The sequence below is a fragment of the Cervus canadensis genome, chromosome 33, assembly GCF_019320065.1.
Source record: "Cervus canadensis isolate Bull #8, Minnesota chromosome 33, ASM1932006v1, whole genome shotgun sequence".
Classification (NCBI taxonomy): Eukaryota; Metazoa; Chordata; class Mammalia; order Artiodactyla; family Cervidae; genus Cervus; species Cervus canadensis.
The window spans coordinates 36,898,103-36,922,315 of NC_057418.1; the positions used below are offsets into that span (position 1 = coordinate 36,898,103).

At 53.8% G+C, this 24,213-nt stretch overlaps 1 long non-coding RNA gene across 2 annotated transcripts; it reads right to left on the reverse strand.

Moving 5' to 3' along the window:
• Positions 1-2,156: 2,156 nt before the first annotated feature.
• Positions 2,157-5,948, reverse strand: LOC122434195. 2 transcript variants are annotated; one of them, XR_006267293.1, is made up of 3 exons: positions 5,789-5,948; positions 5,345-5,535; positions 2,157-2,441 (listed from the first exon to the last, which is right to left on the reverse strand). It is a non-coding gene; the product is annotated as an uncharacterized LOC122434195 (long non-coding RNA). The 2 variants fall into 2 exon arrangements; XR_006267292.1 differs by having other exon boundaries at positions 5,784-5,948.
• Between the last annotated feature and the right edge of the window lie 18,265 nt (positions 5,949-24,213).

The window sequence follows — 24,213 nt, forward strand, 5'->3', positions numbered from 1 at the left end:
ATTAAAGTACTATGATCTGTCTGCAGCAGTGATTTATTGGATATATTGCTGAATAATTTTGAATCTCTCGGGACATATACAGCTATCATTTGCTAGTGGAAAGTGTAGCTTCTCAAAATTTACTTAAAGTTTACTTAAAATTACTTAAAATTGTGATCCACAGAGCCATAAAAACTGTCAAATCAAGTGCCCTTTTTGGAGAAGGCAATGGCAACCCACTCCAGTGTTCTTGCCTGGAGAATCCCAGGGACGGGGGAGCCTGGTGGGCTGCCGTCTATGGGGTCGCACAGGGTCGGACACGACTGAAGTGATTTAGCAGCAGCAGCAAGTGCCCTTTTATAAAATGCAATGCTGAAGCCAGGAAGTAATGAAATTTATTTAAAACATTTTCTCAGCCAAAGCAAAACATATTTTTATAAATATTCTAGTGGCGTGGAGTTTCTAATAATTGTGATTAAAAATTAAGTTTTTTATTATTTCATGTTTAACAAGTATACAATTATACAAATTGACTTTGTTATAGTAATGGTTGATAAATAAATAATATACTGATATGACAAGGTTTACTTGAAAAAGAATTTTGCCTTTTAAAATTCACACAGAAGGATGGGCTGGTCACTACCCTGAAACAGACAATATTATAATCTGAATCAGAATTATTAAAGTGGATTGGCCAAGGATTTAAAATAGTTATGTTAAATATACCAAAGCAGATAAAGAAAAGATATCAATATGAAATAAAACCAAGAAACCATAGAAAGGCCTGACCCGGCGTGGAAAATGCAGCTGCTGTAACAAGAACAGGTAGATAACATCTCTGGGGGGCGGGGGGAGACCCGTCCCAGTCCCTGGGGTGGGGAGGGGTCCTCCACCAGGCCTCCCCAACACCAGCTGGCAACCTGAGGTTCCACTCAGTTCTGGCACTATCTGAGCCGCTGAAGAACAGTCTGCAGACGGCGAGGGTAAGGGCTCAGTCCCAGGAGACTCCCCCGCCCCCCACGTCAGACACCAATTCCAAGTCCGGGTCCTCACCTGTGCTTCTGACCCACAGGATATACATCTGAGGCTCCAAGGACCCCCGTTCTTGGTTTCTATTAATTTGCTTGAGTAGCGCAAGCTTTCAGGAAACCGGCTAAACCGGTGTGACCAGTGAACTCAGGAAACTCACTAGATTGCTGGGTTTATTAAGAAAGGCTTAACTCGGAAGGGCCAGAGAAGAGGGGCTGGGTGAGGGGGGGAAAGGGCTTCGTGCCGCCCAGGTGCCCCACCCTCCCAGCGCCTTCGTCCAGGTGGTCACCAACTCGGACACTTCCAAATCCGTCCTTTTGGGTTTAGGAGCTTCCTTACACAGGCAGGATTCATTCAGTCATGGGCCACTGGTGACTGAATTGGGTCTCCACCCACTCTTACCGCCTGGACTGAAAGGTCTAACCCTCTAATCACCTGGTTGGTTTCCTGGCAACCAGCCCACATCCTTAGAAGCTTTGCTAAAATCACCTCATTTGCACAACAAAAGACAGTTATATAGTTTATCACTCAGGGATCTTCAAGAGTTTGAGAAGCTCTGTGCCATAGGAGACCAAATACATATTTTTCATTACGAATCACAGTATCACAGGTAGATACATACAGGATGGAGGAATAAAGTAGGAATCCAACGGAGACAGCCCTCAGGAGTCTGCAGGAAAGAGTAGAGAAATACAAGCTGCTGGAGAAAAGTAAAGAGATACCAAGGGTAGAATGAGAAGTGCCAAATATACGAATGCCAGGTTAGAGGAACAGCAAAAAAAGAGTTTTAAAAACAGGTGAACTATTTAGTGTTGTTCAGTCGCTAAGTCATGTCTGATTCTTGGTGACCCCCTGGACTGCAGCATGCCAAGCTTCCCTGTCTTTCACTGTCTCCTGGAGTTTGCTCAAATTTATGTCCGTTGAGTTGACGATGCCATCCAACTGTCTCATCCTCTGTCACCCCCTTCTCCTCCTGCCTTTAGTCTTTCCCAGCATCAGGGTCTTTTCCAATAAGTTGACTCTTTGCATCAGGTGGCTGAAGCACTGGAGTTTCAGCTTTAGCATCAGTCCTTCCAATAAATGAGTTGATTTCCTTTAGGATTGACTGTTTTGATCTCCTTGCAGCCCAAGGGACTCTCAAGAGTCTTCTCCAGCACCACAATTCAAAACCATCAATTCTTCGGTGCTCAGCCTTCTTTATGGTCCAGCTCTCACATCCATGCAGGATTCTGGGGAAACCAGAGCTTTAGAGCTTTGCAAGTAGAGGGTCTCAGGGTAAAGCCAGAGCAGAGCAGGGCCACAGCTGCTTCCAGCTCCAGGGAGACAGGAGCAGAAGGTGGGGGGCTCTCCTAGAGGATGGCTCAGACATCTGGGGTGGGGGTGTGGTGTCTCCTGGGGGGGCTGGCAGAGAGGCAGGAAGTTCTAGGGATGCCCTGAAAAGAGAGAGGAAGGGGTTGAGCACTCAGGACAGCCAGGTCCCGGGGGTCAATTCAGCACACCACCGCTCCTGTCCATCCAGAGGTGCCCAGGCAGGGCATAGATGTTACCATGTGGGCCACGCCTGGGACCTGTGGCCAGCACAGGGGGGCGGGGAGAGGATGGGGACTGCAGACTGCCTCCTGCAGCTCCCGGTGCCTGGGGGTCCCTGGGCAGCACCCTGGGGCCCTCGGTCAGGGCTAGATCCTGAGGGCCAGCCAGCAGCTCGGCACGTGAAGGCTGCCTCCAGTCCCAAAGGCAGAGGTTAAGCCCTAGACACGTCCAGGCTGTGTTCTCCCCGGATGGGAGTGCCACTCGGTGACCCACAGAGGCCGCTGGAGCCGGGGCCCAGTTGGCTGGAGCAGGCGGCGGGCCACGGGGGCGACGGGGGTGACGGGGCCACGGGTGGACCCTGCTGCCCCGGGCCCCGTCGTCCTGGAGGCAGCTCCCCAGTTGCAGAGGCAGGTGAGCAAGAGTTGCAGGTCCTGCTGCTGGGTCGGAGTGACACCGAGTTCCAACCGCTCTTTTCAGTGAAGGTGGTTGTCGGCCAGGAGAGGCAGGGCCCGTGTGGAGGCCGAGGAGGCTGGGGACCAGATGAAGCAGCCTTCGCCGGCTGGGGCTCCTGGCGGCCGGCCTGCAGCCGCGTCTGTTTAGCCTCGAGTTCGCTTTCTGAGCCCTTTAGCACTCCCAGCGGTGGTCAGCACATGGACCCTGCAGCCCTGGTCACTCCCCAGCATCTCAGACGAGTCCTCGGGTCTGCGGAGCAGTGAGAAAGGACGGCCGCTGGTCAGACTCTCTTCAGGGATCAAGGCTCTGGAACCCATCTTTTCCTGAGGCCCCCCCGCTCGGATCCCATCTCCGCTGGGGCTGGTGGGGGAGGCACTGAAATGGGGGTCAGGCTGTCATCCTTGGAAGAGACCCTCAGGCACCCGTGAGAAGACAGGAGCGCCGGCCCAACAGACGGACAGATGGACAGACAGATGGCCCCAGTCTCCCCGAGGCGCATGTGGACTCAGGTCACGTGGGAGCCCCAGGGACTGGCCTGCAAGGTTGTGCGGCGCCCTTAACTCCAGTCACTGGTCCAGGAAAAGCTCGCGGACCTGGGCGCTGCGCCGGGGAGAAAATTGGATTGGGCGGTGGTCTGGGACTCGGTGGCAGCAGGTGACCAGAGACTAGAAATTTGTTTTAGTTGACAGTTCATCTTTGCTGTTCAGTGTTTGTCAACATGGATTTTCACAAAAATGTCTTTCTTTTCAAATTCTTAGATTCATACCAATGCATTCAAAACAGACATAGAACTCTGAAATCAAGGGAGCTTAGTAGCATTTGCCTTCAAACCTCTGAAAACCATTATTATTTTTTGCTTCATAGGAATGTAAACATTTTTCCATTTATATTTTTCAGCTTTATTGAGGTATTATTGACAATTAAAATTGTAAGATATTAGAGTATACAGCATGATTTTTTAAACATAAACACTGTGAAAAGACCCCCCAACAAATCTAGTTAATTAACACATTCATCACCTCACATATTTTTCTCTTTTTTGGTGAACAATAACGTTCTGCTCTCTTAGAAAACTTCAGTTACACATAGTGTGGTTTCAACAAGAGTTGTCATGTTTTACATACATCCTCAGACCTTGAAAATTGTTTCTTAACATGATCATCCACAGATACGGACATGAATTTGAGTGAACTCCAGGAGATAGTGGAGGACAGGAAGTCTGCTGTGCTGCGGTCCATGAGGTTGCAAAGAGCGGGACACAACTTAGCGACTGAACAACAACAAATTCACAGATAATACACAAAGAGAAAATCTTCCGTAACCACCCACAATACCCACCACTGAAGTCAAGCATCGGCTTCCCTGGTGGCCGAGTGGTAAAGAATCTGCCTGCGATGCAGGAGACCCAGCCAGCTCTTTCCTGCTTACCGCTTGGTCTGAAACGTGGGATCACACTTAGAGCCCCCAGGCGGGTGGGTGCAGGCGCCCCCCGGTGGCAGCAGACGAGCTGAGACAGAGTGAAACTGTTAGTTGCTCAGCTGTGTTCCTTTGTGACCCCATGGACTGCAGCCCACCAGGCTCCTCTCTCCATGGATTCTCCAGACAAGAATACTGGAGTGGATTGCCATTCCCTCCTCCAGGGGATCTTCCCAACCCTGGGATCGAACCTGGGTCTCCCGCATTGCAGGCACATTCTTTACGAACTATGGGGATTTTTTTGGACTTTCTTCTCTCTTGGGTCCATGTCCACGTGCTAAGTGTCCGCCTCCTTCTCCCCACAGTTCGTGCCTGAGTCCCTTTCGGCTGGACCACCTCCTGGTGGTCCACACCCCCCCATCCTCTCGTGTGGAACACCTGGCCCAAGAGAAAGGAGAGCAGCTTTGAAAAGAAAGCGCTTCCCCAGGCACCAGCGCTGACCCTCAAGGCTTTGGGAAAGCATGCTCCTTCCAGATGTCCAGCCTCGCAGACCCTGACCCAGCACCCCTGCCTCCTTTCCGGCCCTGAACAATCAACAGCCGTGGAAGAACCTGCCGCCTGGGGGGCCTCGCAGCTGGGAGAAGCGCCACAGTGGGCAGCCCTGCAGGTCCAGGCTCTGTCTGGGGACTTGCTTACGTCCCCTGTTTGAGGAGCTGGCCAGACACCTGACTGGGGGTGTAAAGCCATAGTCAGGTCCACGGTATGTCCAGAATCGAGAGAGGTTTAGGGTGGAGAGAAAGGGCAGGGGCTGCAGCCGAGGAGAGAGAGACCAGGGACAGACAGGCAAGCTGGGGAGGGTCCATTTAGAGGGCTGGAGGGGGGATGGGCAGCGGGGGTGGGGGAGGGGAGGGATGGGGAGGGGAGGGGGGAGGCCCACCTGGCTCTGAAGGCCAGTCCTCTCCATGGCCTGGACCATCCTGTCTCCTTCCAGAACTTTCCACTTTCTGAGTCCCATGTTTGGTTTGGTAACTGTTGGTCTCACCCCCCAGCCAGGAACCAGGGCACTCTGTTGACCTTTGCGACTCTATCACCGCAGACACCGCCAGCCTGCAGTGTCTCAATAAAGGGCTGATAAGGATGCAAAGAACAAGTCAAACGGGCAGCATTCCTGAACCAGAGCCCGGAAGCTGATGACCTGCCCACGTCCTGCAAAGCTTGTTCCCACGTGTCCCAGAATTTCTCCTTCAAACACTGGACAGGACCAGGCAGTGAGCCCCCCCTCCCTCCCCCACCCAGGGCTGCGGTCCCTCCAGCCCCAGGATCAGGGGTGCGGTGTCGGGGGCGCGAGCATCCCTTTGAGGGGCGGGCCACCCCACCTCACTCAGAGCACCAGGCCAGGACGTGCTGGGTCTCCAAACTTCACAGGAACACGGGGCTCGGGCCTGGGAGGAGCCGGGAAGGTTTTCTGCGGGAAGGCCCGCAGGTATGAGTGGTAGCCGTGTCTATGGCCTCTGCCGCCCCCAGGGGATAGAGTGGCCGGAGGGCTGCATGCGCAGGTGGGCGGGGCCGGGCCTTGGGGCGGGGCACCGAGCTCCTCCTGCAGCTCCTGGAACCCCGGCTCCCTGGACCACTGTCCGGTGTCCGGGAGGCCCCAGGACGGCTCGGAGATGCGTGAGGGGCCACTGGTACTGAGACGTTAGGGAGAGGGGCCTTTAGAGACATTGACGGAAATGTTTAAGTACAGTCACCCTGAAGGAGGTCCTTAAACACCGCACAGCTAGGGAAGGAGGAGTTAGTGTGAGGACAAGCGAGAGGGAGCCGTGTGAACAGAGCTGACCGTAGAGCCGGGCACACGCCTCCCCCGCACCTGGGCACACAGCCTGCGGTCCAGCGCTGACCTCACCCGGGGCTGCGAGAAACGCCGGGTCTCTGCGCATACAGACCCCTCCGGTAGCTCAGAACCCGCCCGTCAGGGAGGGGGCGGGGAGGGGGCAAAGTGCTGCCCTGACTCAGACCCCGGGACACGGGAGGGGGCAGCTGCAGAATCAAGGCCGAGACATGATATTCTTCACGGAGGAGTCATTATCCAGTTCACTCAGTCGTGTCCGACTCTTTGTGACCCCATGGACTGCAGCACACCAGGCCTCCCTGTCCATCACCAAATCCTGGAGCTTGCTCAAACTCATGTTCATCGAGTCGGTGATGACATCCAGCCATCTCATCCTCTGTCATCCCCTTCTCCTCCCACCTTCAATCTTTCCCAGCATCAGGGTCTTTTCCAATGAGTCAGTTCTTTGCATCTGGTGGCCAAAGGATTGGAGTTTCAGCTTCAGCATCAGTCCTTCCAATGAACACCCAGGACTGATCTCCTTTAGGATGGACTGGTTGGATCTCCTTGCAGTTCAAGGGACTCTCAAGAGTCTTCTCCAGCACCACAGTTCAAAAGCATCAATTCTTTGGTGCTCAGCTTTCTTTATAGTCCAACTCTCACATCCATATATGACTACTGGAAAAGCCGTAGCTTTGACTAGATGGACCTTTGTTGGCAAAGTAATGTCTCTGCTTTTTAATACACTGTCTAGGTTGGTCATAGCTTTTCTTCCAAGGAACAAGCGATCAAATTGTGAATATTACCCACTGATAATTTTAGCACACTTCAAATATGTGAAATAGCTTCTGTTTCAAACTCAAGTATGTGCTCTCATGGGATAGCCAGTGATGGAGAAAGAAACCTCGAGACTTCCGGGGGACAAGCACGGGGACAATTGCTCTCACTGTTGGGCCTAGAGCATCGGTGACGGGGCTGTCCCCCCATGTACGTGGGCTGCAGAGCAGCTGTCTGTTGGCTGCAGGGCCCCCGGTATTCCCCTATCCAGAGGCCGCTCCGTGTCCACCCTGGGTTCCCTCCTGCCACCAGCGTGGGTGGCCCCAGGGGTCGCCTGGCCTAGGCGCGCTTCTCCCTGGCTCCCAGTGATCAGCTTTGGGCCCCAGCCGTCTGTCCTGTGGACACGGCCCCTCTGCCGGCTGGTGTCCACTTCCGGCCTCAGGCTGGCCATCTGGTCCCTCCCGGAAGGTCCGCTGCTGCTGGCCTTACAGGCGGGGGCAGGGAGGCGCGGGCGGCGGGGGCCGTGGGCTGCCCGTTCATCGTGAGCCCCGGAGCACACGGCCCTCGAGAGGCCCTGGAGGCACCTGAGTCTGCAGCTCGCAGGAGCCCCCGGTCTGGTTGTCCCCCCGCGTCCATCATTCTCCGTCACACGTACGGCTCCTTCCTGTACGTCGGACGCCGTGACGCAGCTCTGCGGGGAGGGCTGGGGGTCCAGCGCCGGGCTGGGAGTTTTGCATCACACAAGCTGATCGAGCCCGAGCTGGTCTGAGCTCAGACGTGGGCCTGCTCGGGGGTGATCTCCCTGTGGTGCCCAGGAGAGCCGGCGGAGAGCACAGAGCTGGGCTGAAACGGCCTTTTTTTTTTTTTTCCTGTAGTTCTTATTCCAATACGGCATCCAAGTGGTTACCTAACATTTTTCTAAGAGACACAAGAGCTGTCAGCTCCGTGGCAGGCTCCGGTCTAATTTCTAATCTGAACAGGATGTGAAGTTCGTGCTTTGGAAACAAGAAGTGAGAAAACGTTCCCACGGTATGGCCTCCGCGGGGCGCACCCACCGCCTCCCATCTGAGATGGAATTGTGCGGCTTATCCAGTCTCCACAAACCACCCTAAACCCTCAATTAATTAAATTTCTTGGATTAAATACAACTGCCAAGCAGTGTCTTAGAAGCTATTGAATAATGCTGTGACTGCATTGAAGATTAAATGAGGATATCAAAGGAAGTGAACCTAAGCCTTCCCACCCAGAACGTAAATACTCAGATGTGACACCCCCTGGGAACTTCAAGGCTGCCTTTCAGGAATCGGCAGGGGGATGGCCCCAGTGACCAGTTCCCGGGTGATCTCCAGAGCCTTGGGCTCTGGAAGCTGAAAGAAGTGTCGCTGAGAATGTTAAGAGGATGCGATAGAAACAGACATGCCAACAACCGAGGCGTACGGACAGCCGGGGCGCACGGACAACGGAGGAATACGGACAGCTGAGGCACACGGACAGCTGAGGAATACGGACAGCCAAGGCATACAATGGGTGCTTTTCACTCTCAAGTCACGAGGATCCTGTTTCTTCCGGAATCTCAAGGTCACTGGGTGTGGTGAAAACAAGATCTCAGAGGCCTTCGGGCTCCATGGTTTCCTGCTGAAGCTCAGGGCCATGGAGGGCTTGGACTGCACAGACCCAGAGCTGGTGTGAGTCTCTGCGGCTGCAGTAACAAAGCACCAATGAGCCAAACAGAGCAGGCACAGTGGGTCATTCAGAGGGGATAAGACCCTGCCAGCCTCCCACCCTGAAAGGGCTGGGAGCTCAGACATCAGGGAAGGGGTGCGGGTCAGAGATCAGGAAGGGGTGGGGGTCAGAGATTGGGAAGGGGTGGGGGTCAGAGGTCAGGAAGGGGTGGGGGTCAGAGATGCAGGGCCGGGCTGTGCTGTGAATCCAGGGAGAGCTCTTGACTGGACTTCAAGCACCTCCGAGATAAAGAGCAATGTGTGTCTTACCTAAATGGCACAGGTAAGCACCTCCTGTATTTGGTTTGGGGATGCATTCTGCAAGTTGTCTTCCTTTGGGAAAGTATCTTCCAATGTGTTGGATCAGATTGGGAACATCCGTGATTCTCAGATTCACACACCTGTGAAAAGTATAAATTGCTCCAGGATTAAACTCAGCCAAAGTGGAGAGTCCCTTTCTGCTACTTCCGGGTGTGGGGGACCCTCGGGAAGCTTCTTAGTTCCTTTATGCCTGTTTCCTCACCTGTAGAGGAGAAGACTATTGAGAGTCCCTTGGACTGCAAGGAGATCAATCCAGTGAGTCCTAAAGGAGATCAACCCTGGTGTTCATTGGAGGGACTGATGCTGAAGCTGAAGTTCCAATACTGTGGCCACCTGATGCGAAGAGCTGACTCATTTGAAAAGACCCTGATGCTGGGAAAGATTGAGGGCAGGAGGAGAAGGGGAAGACAGAGGATGAGACGGTTGGATGGCATCACTGACTCGATGGACATGAGTTTAAACAAGCTCTGGCAGTTGGTGAAGACAGGGAGGCCTGGCGTGCTGCAGTCCATGGGGTCTGAGAGTCAGACAGGACTTGGTGACTCAACAATCTCACCTACAGAATGGAGATAACCCCAGCACCAGCCCCGTCGTCGTGTTAGAGCTTCCAAGGAAGTGATACACTGAGTTCTCACAAACGGCTGCCACTGTGGCCAGCATCATCATTGTCATACCTCCCCACCACCCTCCACCAGAACTCAATCTCAGGGTTGAGGAGGTGCTTGCTGTGAATTTTGTAAATTGTGCCACTGGATCCTATTTCCAAGGGTACTTAAAATACCTCAGTAGGTTACAAAAGGCCACCATATAATGAGAAACTGCTGAGGCTAAAGACACGTGCAAGTCTGTTCTTAGGTTTTATGAGGACACGTGTTTGTGTGACTTGTGATAGTTCCCCATGTGACAAGATTATTCAGCCATCAGTTTCCTCATGGATTCTTCGTGCTCGGTTGGTCCTGTGACCTGGCGTTTGGGCTAAGTCAAAGGTGCAGCCGCTCTCTGAGCTCTGAGCCAGGCCCCGGCCCCATCCCACAGGTCCTGACGTGTGCACTTGTCACCTTGGTGCCAGGTTTCCAAGGACAAAAGGCCTAGAGTGGAAGGTCCTCTGGGCAGAACCTGCTTTCCTTTCGTCTTCTTTCTGCTTGCTTCCAGTAGGTGGCAGTCCAAGCCTGCAAATAGCGTTGTGATGGGGCCTCTGGGGACACGGGGTCCTCTCTACCGGTCAGGTACCCACGAAGTCCTGCAGCTGCTGTGGTCCCTCCCAGGTCGGTCCATGGGGGACTTGCCTTCAGCAGAAGGACAGCACTGTTCCTGGGGTTTTCTAGGTTTAGTTTTAAGGGAAAATCTATAATGATAGACAGGCTTCCCAGGTGGCGCTAGTGGTAAAGAATCCGCCTTCCAATGTTGGAGACATAAGAGACACAGGTTCCAGTCCCTGGGTCAGGAAGATCCCCTGGAGGAGGGAATGGCAACCCACTCCAGTATTCTTGCCTGGAGAATCCCACGGACAGAGGAGCCTGGCGGGCTACAGTCCATGGGGTCACAAAGAATCACACACGACTGAAGAGACTTAGCAAGCATGATAGAAAGTCTGTAGCTTCTCTGGTTTTTCAAAGATCTGCATCTCTCTTGACAAGCTTCAAGCTGCAGTGAGTGCTCCAGGCTCTGAAACACCTCCGCACGCTTCACTCCTTCACTTGAGGCTCAGTGCCGCTGGCTCACAGATGAACTTTTAACAAAAAAACATGAAATAAAAGGAAGAGAAGGGAAAATGCACTAAGGATGTTGGGAGTGGGAGGAGGTCTCCACCTACCCGAACAGACAGCCTGGAGGGCAGAGGAGAAACAGGAGTCCCACTGGGGTGAGTCCCGCAGTGAGGGAGGGCTGCTGCCCTATTTTCTCAGGTCTGTCGTTTTCCACTACAGTGGTTGAGGCTGAAGAGGGACCTACCTTGCCCTGTAGACGGGGAAAGACTGGGGAACTCCAGAGGCATGGGCGGGATTGGGGGTACCGGGAAGGGTGGGAGGCAAGGAAGGGAGATCTGAAAAGAGGTGGGTCTGGAAAGATGGTGGAAGTTTCTAGAGTGTAAGGAGGAAGAGGGTCCTTCCAGGGGAGGAAGCCATGGCTACCTGCACAGGGGTGGGCATGGAGGCCTCCCGGGTCCCCGCAGACAGCCCACGAGGAAGGGGGATGTGGATGAGGTGGCAGGCAATCTGCAGCCATATGGTGACCACAGATGTTCGCTGCATTTCCTGTCTGACGTCCCAGCCAGGTGCAGGCAAGTCCTTTGATGACACATTCACCACAGTCCTGTATCCTGGAGGCTTCGTCAGCTGGTCAGTGTCCACATCCTGGGTCTGTCTGGATGGATGAATTCAAGGAAAACGTCCCCCAAGCGTCCTGAGCTGGACCTCCCAATGTCTCCAGTCTAAACTTGATGACGTCACTTCTGTGTCGAGCCTCACTTCTCAGCTTCGCAGGGCGGTTCTTGGGGAAAAATATTATACCGCTGGACAAGTCTGGCTTGAGTGACTGAAACCATCTTGAATGAGTAGCAAAAAGTCCTCGTTCCAGTGTGGCCACTGGCGGGCGAGTGTCCACAAGAGCTTGCTTTCCGAATCTCCCTCTCGGCCCTGCGGCCCCCGCAGGTCCGGGGTCAGCCTGCAGGTGGACCAGTTCACAGGACACAGTGTTTGCTCCAGGGCGATCATGACTAAGTGAAAGTGTCCCTTCCGGAAACACGGCCTGGGCGCTATGCAAATGCTCCTCACCGCGGGGCTTCTCCTGGCTTTCGGGAAAACCTAACAGTCGCCTGCTCCTCCCGGATGTCCCCGCAGCCTTGCGCGGCTCCCAGAGTCTCGGGAAGTTCCCAGCCTCGCTCCCTCCCGGTTCTCGCTGGTCGCCCAAACCCGGAGACCGACGCCTGCTCTTCGCTGTCAGGAGCTCGCCTGTCCTCTGGGTCTTGCTGACTCACCTGCACCCGTCACAGCGTGGGCGCCGCTCCCTGCCTCCCTGGGGGGCTGGGACCCCTCCTGCACTCCGCCCCCGCGTCCCCTTGGCGCCCTCCAGCTCGGGCACGGGGTCCCCTGCACACTCACTCCCTGGCAACCTCTGCTCACGGCTTGGCCCCCATCCCAGGCACGGGTCTGCCTCTCCCTCTCAGCCCTGACAGCTAAGGCAGGGAAGCCCAGAAGTGCCTGGAAGCATCGCCCGCTGTGATTATCAAGAGTAAGAGCCGGCAGGAAAACTCCAGGAGAGAGGTCTCTTTCACAGGCAGGGGACGGGTTGGGGGTGGGTGGATTCAGGCTCCTGGAGGCGGGGTGAACCGAGATAAGCATTAGATTTTTATCAGTAGGGTTCCTCCTTGCATAAATGCAAGTGCAGTTGTCCAGTCGTGTCCAAATCTTTTGTGACCCCATGGGTTATTGCCCACCAGGCTCTTCTGTCCATGGAATGTTCCAGGCAAGAATGCTGGACTGGGTTGCCACTTTCTCCTCCAGGCATCCTTCAACTTAGTTAAAATTTTACAAAGCTCATCACTGTAATGTCAGTTCTGTAGATGGGCCAACATCCCCCAACCGAACCCCATACAAAATAAATTTGCAAACTCCTGAAACACCGCTGGTTGAAGGTGTCCCTGCGTTATGTTACACGTGGACGCACGCATCAGTCCGGCCACCCTGCCGAAGGAGCAGCCTTGTGGCTGCAGATGGAAGGAGGAGCTGGTCACAGAGCAGAGACCCCCCCCGCCCCCCTGGAACCTCGCCCCACAGGAGACCCTCCAGCTGGCCAGAGAAGCCCTGACTTCTGCAGCCTCACGGTGAAAGGAGGGCTTGTCCCCCTGCCTTGGTGCAGAGCAGCGACTGCAGACCCAGGCCTTTCGAAAGGGATGGTAAGGCACAGATAAACTGGCTTCGCTGTGGGACAGTCAGCTGCCCAGAGACGCCAAGCCGTGTAGTAACCAAGTTGTCTCTTGCGTCTGATGAACCCAGCAGCTTTGCACAAGAGCGGCTAACCCTCTGGCACAGCCGTAGCCTCTGCTCAGGAAGCGGTGTGGGTGTGAAGCCCACAGCGAGGCCTGGCCCACGGGGGAGTGTCCTGTGACCTGTAGCCGTCGTCTGCCTTCTCCCCGTGAATTCACAAGGTCTGAGGGTCTGGGGTGAGCCAGGCAGGGCCGGGTAAGCCCCTGCCGGTGGGGGCCCTTGCGGGCAATGCTGGCTGAAAACTCAGCGCCTTCTGCTTTGACAATGTCTTTCAACTGGAAACGTCCTCGTCAGAAGAGAAGCCTCATCCCAGCAACCAGGAGCTTCAAACACCGTCAGGGAGGTGTGGACGCACCCTCGGGCCCTCCCCTCGCCCTGACCCCTGCCCAGCTCTCTGAGGCCCCGGCTGAGGACCCTGATGAGATGGAAAGACCCCGAGCTGTGCAGAGAGGCAGACGGCCGAGCCGTGTGTGTTAGCCGGGAGCGCTAACCCCAGGGCAGCGCTAGCTGGACGTCTCGGCTCCCATCTCAGCCTGCTTCTGTGCAGAGGGAATGATGCCTCTCCTCTCAGGGGCCACGGGTCTGTCCAGCGGAGGACGGTCCTGTCCCGAGGCAGCCAGGGGGAGGATCCACCGAGCCCCGGTCCCAGCCTGACCCAGAGCCCCTGGAGGGGAGCATGCGGGGGAGCTCTGGCCCGGCCCCCTGCTTGCTCGGTCCTGGCCCCCCGGCCCCATGCTTCTCCCGTCCTGCCCCCCTGGGGCCCCACCTCCCTGGACGGGCCTGTCAGTGACCCTTCGCCTGCGTCAGCTCCGAGTTTCTTTTTGGGCCGAGACGACAGTGGTGTGAGGTCGGTTTCAGGGTGAGGCTGGTTCCTTCCCTGTTGTGAACACTGACAGCTGGAGCGAGGGCGGACGGATGAGCCCGTCACGGTGACAAGCCGGCCGTGTTTCCAGCGTGTCTGAGGCCTGTCCTCACGGGTCTTCCTGGGGCTTCACGCCGGGCCTCCCCTCCGTGTGGCTGAAGCGCCGGGGAGCTGGCACTTGGTCTTCCAGACACTGCCGAGCCTCAGACCGCGGTGTCCCGCGGACACACACACACATGTACACACAGAGACACACACACAGAGACACAGAAACTAATACACACTCATACACACAGACACACACATACACACACAGACACACACATATACACACAGACACACACAGAGACACATACACACAGAGACATGTATAGCCACACTCACACAGACACACAAATATACACACACACACAGACATATACATATATACATATACACACGTACATACAGAGACATATATATCCACACTCATACACACAGACACACACATATACACAGACACACACATATACACAGAGACACACACATATACACACAGAGACACGCATATACACAGACACACACACACACAGACACACACATATACACACTGAGACACACACACGGAGACACAGAAACTAATACACACTCATACACACAGACACACACATATACACAGACAAACACATATACACACAGACACACACATATACACACAGAGACACGCATATACACAGAGACACACACATACACACAGAGACACGCATATACACAGAGACACACACACAGACACACACATATACACACAGAGACACACACACGGAGACACAGAAACTAATACACACACATACACACAGACACACACACACAGACACACACACACACACAGACACACACATATACACACAGAGACACACACACGGAGACACAGAAACTAATACACACACATACACACAGACACACACATATACACACAGAGACATGCATATACACACAGAGACACACATATACACACAGAGACACACATAGAGAAATACACACAGAAACTTATATACACTCATACACACAGACACACACATGCAGACATACAGATACACACACACAGACACACATAGAGACATACACACAGACACACAGATACGTACATACACAGACATGTACACAGACATATATATCCATCCTCATACACACAGACACACACATATACACACACACACAGACACATACACACAAAGACATGTACATACAGAGACATATGTATCCACACTCATACACACAGACACACAAATATATACACCCATACACACAGACACACACACATACACACACACAGACACACACATATACACACACACACAAATACACACACAGACACACATAGAGACATACACACAGAAACTTATACACACTCATTCACACAGACACACGCACAGAGACATATACACACAGAGACATGTATAGCCACACTCACACAGACACACAAATATACACACACACACAGACATATACACATATACATATACATGTATGCATGTACGTATACACACGTACATACAGAGACATATATACCCACACTCATACACACATGCACATATATACCCACATGCATACACGTAGACCCACATACACACACACACAGACATACACACATACCTTTATGTATATGTAGACATATATACGTATGGCTTCCCAGGCAGCCCTAGTGGTGAAGAACCTGCCTGCCAGTGCAGGAGACATAAGAGACGCAGGTTCCATCCCTGGGTCAGGAGGATCCCCTGGAGGAGGACATGGCAACCCCCTGCAGTATTCCTGTCTGGAGAATCCCATGGACGGAGGAGCCTGGAGGGCTACAGTCCATGGGTCGCAAAGAGCTGGACACGACTGAGCAACTAAACAACAGTACACACATACGTACATGCATATACACACATGTACAGGCACACACATACATGCACACCCCCCCCCCCCACCGTGTGTGTATGTTGCTCTTAATCACGACTTTGCCCCTCCTTCTCCGAGGAGAAGACTCTGCTCCCTCCCCTCTGGGCGAGGTTGGCCCTGTCACAGGAAAAGCACTGACTTTCCAGGTGGAGGCGGCGGTTTGTGCTGTATCTCCATGGTGTTTCCACCCTTAGAGATTTTCTTTTAACACCTTAAGTCCATCAATCAAGACATAAACTTTGCACGCCTGTGGGAAGTATGTTAATTGCTCTGTCTAAAAGCTCCCTTCAGATGAGAATAAAAGAAAGCGACTGAGTTCCTGAACACAGCAGGCAGGCTTGTTCCTTTTCTCTCCTGCTCTTCTGCACGCAGGAGGTATGAAAAATCCCCAGTAATTCTCCTTGGCTGCTGTCCCACAGGCTCAGGGGTAAAGCAGCACGTACCACGATCCAGCTCACGCATCCTGAACTGAAAACAGAGGCTTGCCGGCCGTGAAGCGGCTGCAGCTGGGAGATTCGGGACACACATGCTCCGTCCGCCACGAGCCATCGGGGCGAATCCTGCAGTGAGGCTGAGTCTCTGGCAGCCACAGACCTAGCGAGGCCGCCCCGGGCACCACCTGCTTTGTTTTAACCCTTTTCTAAGCAGAATATACTGAACATTTGCAGGTGTAATTCACTGGGGCACACGGCAGTGAGATATGACTGCGGTGTCATTGCCCCCCCGCAGGCCAGACTCTGACCGTAGTGGACACCGGCATTGAGCTCATCCAGCGTCCTCTCCGTGTTATGTGCTGGGGTCCGTTTAGGGGCTCTTTAATGTGAGTGTCCTGGGGGCACCTGTGACAGCACGGACCACTGGCCCCCGGGAGCCCAGGGTCCCCCTACCCCGCCACCCTCCGGGGCCGAGGACGAGGGCGGGTGTGCAGGGCGCCGCCCGGGGCTCGGGCTGTGGCCCAGGACCCAGAGCAGACTGTCCAAGGACGGCAGGCACGTGAGGCTCAGCCCCAGGAGAGCTGGCTGCTGCTGGGCACCATCAAGGACCCCGGGGGCGGGGTGTTTGCAACCAGAAGACGCTTTGGGTAAATTACTTACAGAGATCTCAGAAGAAAGGGCCCGGCATCTCCACATTTCTCATGGTTTGTAAAATTCCTTTCCCCCTTCTAAAAACATTCACTTTGTTTCTATATTTTTATAACTGTGCTAAGTCGCTTCAGTCATGTCCAACTCTTTGTGACCCCATGTACTGTAGCCCTCTGTCCATGGGATTCTCCAGGCAAGAATACTGGAGTGGGTTGCCATGCTCTCCTCCAGGGGATCTTTCCAATCCAGGGATCGAAACTGCATCTCTTACATCTCCTGCATTTGGCAGACTGGTTCTGTGCCACCAGCACCACCTGGGAATCCAACTTTATAACGGATTCTCCCAATTTTGCAAGATTTAGACTAGGTGATGCGCCTCAGCCTCCAGGGGGACGTGGAACTAGAGAGTGTCTCCAGGCTCCTGTCTGAGGCCCTGAAATACCCTTGGGGCATCTCCTGTGCTCAGACCCAGGGAGGACAGTGAGAGAGGCCACTCCCCCACCCCCCACAGGAGTGGGTCCCCCACCGACACCCTGGGCAAGCGGTGGTTCCGGGTCCATCTGCTCAGCGGACACTGATGTTTGGGGGCGGGGTGCAGGAATGCCGCACAGCCTGTGATGCGGTCCCCGGGTCACAGCTAACCCGTGGGCGATGTGGGGGACACCACACTGCTGTCTCTGCTCAGGGGGCAGAGGACACTACCCTTGTCCTCACGACTTTGTCCCCCCTCATTTCAAAATTTGGATGTGATGATGCTGTCGTACCTGTGCATTTTTTCCTAGAACAATATCCTCTGTGTTGTGACAGAACATTTTTCCTTACAGTAACACCTTTGTTTAAAAAGAGAGCCAAGAGAAAACGCCTCCCAGCATCTTGTGCAAGGCTCCCAACCCCATTTCCAGGATCAGCTGGGTGGATTGATCACCGGAGTCTGCTGTATTTCCACAGGCTGGCGAGCGTCTGTGTTGTCCAACAGAGAGAGAATTAACTCCAGCCTATATCCTGGGGCTTGTTTTTCTAACACAGAGAGAGAAAAGGCTTTATTCTTTTTTCAGTTCAGAGAGAGGGTGTGTTTTTGTGACTTCTCTTTTTCAGAACTCCCAGCTCAGATGCAGAACGTTTATCCATGAGGTTGGTTTCTTTCTGCATCTCTGCTTTCCAGAAGAATCGAGAGTGAGACCTTGGGGGTCAGAGGTAACATGGGTAGACCTTGGCTCAGGCCATCATTGGCCTGGGGGCTCCCTTTCATCTTGTAGGTGTAATCAAGTCCACTGGCATTTGTTGACTCGAGGTCTGGTACTGGACCCAGGAAAGGGCAGAAGCAGGTTCGAGCCCATCTCCCGTGCTCGGGGCCCACAGAGGTGGGTGGGAAGTAGCGCGAGGACCCAGCTCACTGCAGAGTCTCAGGTGTTGGGGTCAGCAGGGGCTGGGAGGCGGGGGGCGGGGTGGTGGGGCGCGGTGGGAAAGTGCCTCTTCCTTTGCTCAGAGCACAGAACTCTGACGCCGCTCCTGGCTCCGTGGACCCTGGGATGCTCACGCAGCATTCCCAGTGTCGGGGCCGGACCCTGGCAGAGGTGGGCGTCTTGTCTACAGGAGCAGAGCCTTGGAGCAGCTCTGGGGGTGGGGAGTGGGGAGCTGGGGAGCGAGGTCGGGGGCGGCGGGGACTGTGGGGGAGCAGGACTTCTTGCTTCCCACACTGAGAGACTTGGTGGGAATGCAATCGTTTCTGTAACAGTGTCATGGAAACCCAACTGTGTGGGGAGCTTTCCAGTCACTTTCCCGTCACTCCTGGGTAAACCCTGGAGAAGTGATGCAGACAGCGGATCCTGGAGAAGGTGGGGGTGCCGCCCTCTTCCTACGGAGGACGTTGGGGTGATTTGAGGCTTTCGAGAGCCCAGAGGATGACCTCACGTGACTGCAGACGACAGTTTTGGGCAGGTGGCTTCGTGACCATTAGCCTGAAATCCTAAGCGTGGCTTTGGGCTCAGGAGCCACTCACGCTAGGATCTGTGTTGCAGGTATACTGATTTGGGGTTCGGTCCGCAGCACCCCACCTCCTCCTTCCTCGTTTGCATGAAAACCAGGGACTGAGCTGGGCCTTTCCTTAGACCTTCAAGAATGCTGAGAAACAGCAAATTTATTTCTTCCTACCTTGAGCCGTTACTTCCTGGATTATTTGGTTACATTTGGGTTTTTAACTAAACAATTCTAAAGTAGATTTTGTTAGTCTTATTCTTAAGAAAATAAGCAATTAAAATTAAACTGCAAATCATCTGATTAATAAAATCGACCAATTTTAATGAAAATATTTAGCTTTTTAAAACAAGGTATTTGAATTATGTCTGTTCAGCCGTATCAGTACAACTTTTCTTTCTATATTTCCTTTGCTGATTATCATGACTCAATAGGACATTATGACCTGGGTCACAGTACTGGGAAAAAGCAGCTGTGGTGTAAATAAACAGCGGTGACATCTGTGAGCAGCGGCCAAGTGTCACAGCAAACATCATTCCAAGTACCAGCTCACATTTCTGCAATAACGCTGGCCTGGGTACTGATATTAGGCCTACTTTACAGACGTGAGGCCTGGGGTCCAGGGGAGGTGAGCAGGGAACCATCTGTGTCCACTCCCGCCCACTACCTTGAATATGAGGAATCCAAACCCCCTGCACCTGGGGCCGCGCCCCGCTTCCCAGTGCTGGGCTTTGGAGCCTGGTGAGTGTCTGACACGCTAAAGGCGCCCAGAACATCAGCTGAAGGAGCAGCGACTTAGCTGGAGGACGGACGGATCAGCTGGCACGAACCATCCAGGTTCTCCAGCCTGGAATGATGTGTGTGAAAATCTGACCTAGAACAAACGGACAGAAGAGTGTGTTTCCGTAGCTGAGACAGCAATTAATGAGCTTTTTTCTATGGGTGCTAAATAGCATCTGGCGCTTCGAGGATTCGGCCTTATTTCCTGGACCTGAGGGAGGGCACCTCCGTCTTTGTCTTGCTCTCCCTGTCTGTGGTTGCAGTCTTGTCTCCTGACAGCTTGAAAGGTTCTGGGTCCGTAGAAGCTCTTCTTTGGGTTAATGCGAAAGTTTTGATTTCTGGGGCTTTGCGTCTCCAGGTAAACGTTAGAGTCAGTCTGTCAGTTTCTGTAAAGTCACCTGCTGGGGTTTTGGTTGGGATGATGAAGCTGCAAAGAACCCACAGCTGGACCTTACCAAGTCCCCCTATCCATGGACACGTATTTAGATGTTGTTAGATTTCACCATCAGAGCCTTGTTTCCTCACATATACCTTATACATACCTTGTCAACAGGGTACCAACGCATTCTCTTTTCTGGATGCTAATGTGAGCGGCAATGCGTTTTTATTTTCAAATCCCACTTGCTCATTACTGGAAGCATTGACTTTCTACCGGTTACTTTTCCGCTTTTAACCTACCGTCCTAGTTGCTAACAAGGCCGTCACACAGTGATACTTAATTAAAAAGTGGATTTTGAAAGATCCGAGTTTTGGCTAATGATTCCCGGTGAGTATGGAAGAGGGTTTGGAAAGACTTTAATTCCCCGAAGCCACAGGGCCACATCATTGTGTGACTTCACTTCTATTTCATGGGGGATGTTTTATCTCTGTCATCATGGGACTCAGCCCTCTTGCCACCCGGGCCAGAAGGGCGCGGCCTTGACCTCATCTTGCCTCTGGCGGGACCTCCTCCTCCCTGGGTGGAGGGCGTGCTCCTCCCTGACACGTCAGTTTTGGAAGGAAAACCTTGAAGAATGATTCTTAGCACTTACCACGTGGTATTTGAAGGATGCAGGAGTCACGCTCTCAGGGGTTTTGCTTGGTCAGAGGACTGTCATCTTCTTACACGCATCTCCAGGACGGTGGAAGGTTCTAGATGTGCTGTGGTGGTTTCTAGAAGGAGAAAACATAGGCGCTAAGAAACGTCTGAGGTCCTGAATAACAGTGATTCCAGCTTCATTAGCGTTGTTAAATCACGCGGTGCTGTGATTATGTGGCCCGAGCATGTTCTTTCTGTCCTCAAAACTCAGCCAACGGCCGGCCAGCTCCTCCCGAGCTGAGTGGGAGGTGCAGCGGGGCGTTCGCACCCTCGTCTCCCTGGTGAGCGGCTGTGCCGGGCCCTGGGCCTGGTTTTCTCCGGGTTTTGTGCGGGGCAGCGTGAGGAGGGTACGGTCTGCTGAGCATTCCTACCCGTCCTCCCCCAGGGGGCACATCTGTCAGCTGTCAGGACGCCCTCATGCGAACTGGGTGAGTGGGCTTCCTCCAGGCGGCACTTTCACCTGTTGAAGGAAAGCAGCAAGAAGGCAGGGAGGGCGGTGGGAGGTCAGATACCCCGAGGGTGTGACCACACCCACACCACGTGTCCACACTCACGCACCACCCCGCGCCTTTCACCCAACGTGTCCACACTCACACACCACCCCGCGCCTCTCACCCAACGTGACCACACTCACACACCACCCCGCGCCTCTCACCCAACGTGTCCACACTCACACCAACCCCGCGCGTCTCACCCAAGGTGACCACACTCACACCAACCCCACACCTCTCACCCAACGTGTCCACACTCACACCAACCCCGCGCCTCTCACCCAACGTGTCCACACTGACACCAACCCTGCGCCTCTCACCCAACACAACCACACTCACACACAACCCCGCGCCTCTCACCCAAGAAGCTGATCCCAGCAGGTCCAGGAGGCCCTGCAGCCTCACTGGCCCCTCTGCTGCATCTTCCAGGTTGATTAAAGTTGTGCTCAGAAGGCCCCTGTCTCACCAAGGAGAGGCTCTCCAGCCTGATTCCACACCGCGTCCCTTTCCCAGCCTCCTGCATCACAGGAATGTCCAGATGCACCGAGATGTTTTAGTTGTGAAACAGAAGGAATTAGTTTCTTTTACTATGACCTTTCTGGAAGGGCTAGGACAGGACTCTAGAATCGATGGAAACTCCTCACGTGAAAACTGGTCTTTGGGGTTTAATTCTCTCTGCCAAGAGACAGGACGCCGGGGCGAGCAGGCGAGGTCTGGCGACCCCATGACCGTTGTGTGAACGTGAGGGCTTTCCTGGCTCACACTTCAGTTGCCACTACTGGCTCAAGATGGTGTTTTTGTTTTTCAACAAACTGGGTGAAGGATTAGTGATGTGCTGTGGTTAGCACGCTGGGGCGTCACTCTGGAAGATTAGCAAAGTGGCTGGTGTGGCTGCGGGTGGGGTTTGCCTGCCTTTTCAGGCTACTTGGCTCCTTCCATCTTTCAAAACTTCTTACTAATGTCAAATTACTATGCAGCAGTTTGCTTCTGCATCAACAAAGTCAGGGTCTAGGATACCATTTATAAATAAAAGACTGATGTTTGTCTCAGAAAACGCAAAGGCAAAAGGTCACTTCCGAGCACCTGAAGTGTGAATATTACTGCATATTACACTGACTACATAAACATGCCCTATTACACGGCATGTTTGGGGCTAAGAGAATGATTTTTTCAGGGTAGCCGTGAGGATGATGGTGCTGGTGTTTCCTCCTGGGGATTGGGGAAGGGGGAGACTTATCTATGGAAGGCTTTCTTCATGTTCCCCGGGGTCTCTGAGGGCATCTGGCCTGTGTCTAGGGACCCCATGGCAGGATTCATGGACATACATCTCATTTCAACTTGATGTGACTGAAATTTGACTCAGTTCTTGATCAGAAGTGGTTTATTGACACTGGTTGAAATTCATCTGGTTTGTGTGTTTCTCTGTCTCCCCAGAGTGGGTGCATTTATATGGCAGAATAAACATGTATTGAGTAAATGCAGTGATACATGTTTGTATACAACATGGATGAGACGTAAAAGTAAGACAATCTTGAGACAGACAAGGTCACTTGGAAACAGTTATATCCAGAGCTCTAGCTCCAGGGAAGTTCCAGCAACAAGAGGGATGGTCCACGTAATCAGACTGGGTAGCGTCTCCCGAGGTGGCCATGTGGGGAGGTGGTCTCACCTTGAGTCTTATTAGATTTTTTTGGCCGCAGCGCACAGCATGTCGGGTCTCAATTCCTTGACCAGGAATGGAATCCATGTCCCCTGAAGTGAAAGGCGGTCTTCACCACTGGACCACCAGGGAAATCCCTAACCCGCTGTCTTAATACCTTGGAGCAGGAAGGGACTCCTTGGGAGTGGGGTGGTGAGACCCTCTTCGCAATGTTGTTGACGAGGGTCTCTATTCCAAGGTCCGCTGCTTTTCCTTATTTACAGGAGATGTAGGGTGGAGTTGGGTGTGCCCCGGGACAGAACCAGAGACTCCCCTGAGAACAGCCTGGGCCCCCACTGACCGCGGCTCTGGAATGGATGCTCTGAGGCCTCGGAGAAGAGGGTCTTTGAGAGGACGGTAGGGAGGGCGCAGTGCTGCTGGCCCCGAGGCTCAGTGGACGGGATCAGGGCCCTCCCTATGTCTCCAGGGATGTGCCACATTCAGAGAGAGACTCCCGCGGGTCATCACGGTCCGTCCTAGGACTTTAACTGGACACTCCTCCTGCCTGGCAAGCGAGGGCTTCCTCTTTTTTTTAATTTATTTATTTTTAATTGAAGGATAATGGCTTGACAATATTGGTTTTGTTTCTGCCATACATCAAGATGAATCAACCATAGGTGTACGTATGTCCCCTCCCTCTTAAACCTCCCTCCCACCTCCCACCCAGCGAGGACATCTTTGAAGAGCATCGTCCTAAGAAGAAGAGTTGGAACACTCCCTGTCTGTCCTTGTGTGCAGAGAGGGAGGGGTATGGGGTCCCCAGGAGGGGAGGTTGGCACCGTGCCCCCCACCATCCCCCCTGGATGCCCTGCGCTGCCTCCCAGGGGAGCACAGACATTGGGGGGACCCCAGGCTCGACTTTGAGGCAGCCCTGAGGAAGGTGGGGGTGCTGGGGGCTGGAGGGATGAGCTGAGGTCGGATGCCCGCTGAAAGTTTATTCAGCTCGAACTAAACCATCCAGGACCCAGGATGAGGTTGCATCCGTACCTGGAAGGGGCAGGAGAAGCAGGGAGCCTGCCCAGATGTGGTCCTGCGGCAGGGAGGTGCGTGTGGGGACCACGAGGGGAAAGGATGTCTACTTGGACCACACCCTGCCTTGTCCAGACCCAGCCGGCCAGCACCAGGGCTGCCCAAGGCCACGGCCTGTCACTTCCCTCTTCTCCCAGGTCCCCAGGGTGAGGACGCAGCCTGGAGGGGGGTGCCCGGAGCAGTGTCACCCCCTCCCCGGTTACAGACGTGCTCTGGACCTGCCTCATGGGCCTGTGGATCCCAGAGAAGGTCACGGTGCCC